Source organism: Capricornis sumatraensis, unplaced genomic scaffold (assembly GCF_032405125.1).
Source record: "Capricornis sumatraensis isolate serow.1 unplaced genomic scaffold, serow.2 scaffold1, whole genome shotgun sequence".
Lineage (NCBI taxonomy): Eukaryota > Metazoa > Chordata > Mammalia > Artiodactyla > Bovidae > Capricornis > Capricornis sumatraensis.
Window position 1 is genome coordinate 5,298,398 of NW_027184612.1, and position 623 is coordinate 5,299,020.

The 623-nt window shown below is 52.8% G+C and overlaps 1 non-coding gene across 1 annotated transcript; it reads right to left on the minus strand.

Moving 5' to 3' along the window:
* Positions 1 to 288: 288 nt before the first annotated feature.
* On the minus strand, positions 289 to 360 carry TRNAS-GGA (transfer RNA serine (anticodon GGA)). The gene has a single exon. It is a non-coding gene; the product is annotated as a tRNA-Ser (tRNA).
* Between the last annotated feature and the right edge of the window lie 263 nt (positions 361 to 623).

Sequence of the window (623 nt, forward strand, 5' to 3'; positions counted from 1 at the left end):
GTACTGGACTCTTGCAACTCCTGGGACTGTAGCCCACCAGGCTCCTCCTACTAATGGGATTTCCCAGGCAAAGATACTGGAGTGGGTTACCATTTCCTTCTCCAGGGTATCTTCCTGACCCAGGGATAGAAACCTTGTCTCCTACACTGGCAGGCAGATTCTTTACTGACTGAGCCAACAAGGAAGTCTTTTGTCCTCTGTGGACTGTAACTTACTGGGCTCCTCCCTCCATGGGATTCTCCAGGTAAGAGTACCGGAGTGGGTTGCCATTTCCTTCTTAAAGAGATCTTCCCTACCCAGGGGTCGAACCGGGGTCTCCCGCATTCCAGGCAGACGCTTTAACCTCTCAGCCACCAGGGAAGCCCGTTTTGTCCTTTAGCCTTTTCTATTACGGAGAAAACAATGGCAACGCACCCCAGTACTCTTGCCTGGAAAATCCCATGGACGGAGGAGCCTAGAAGGCTGCAGTTCATGGGGTCACTGAGAGTCCTACGCCACTGAGCGACTTCACTTTCACTTTTCACTTTCATGCATTGGAGAAGGAAATGGCAACCCACTCCAGTGTTCTTGCCTGGAGCATTCCAGGGACGGGGAGCCTAATGGGCTGCCTTCTGTGGGGTCGC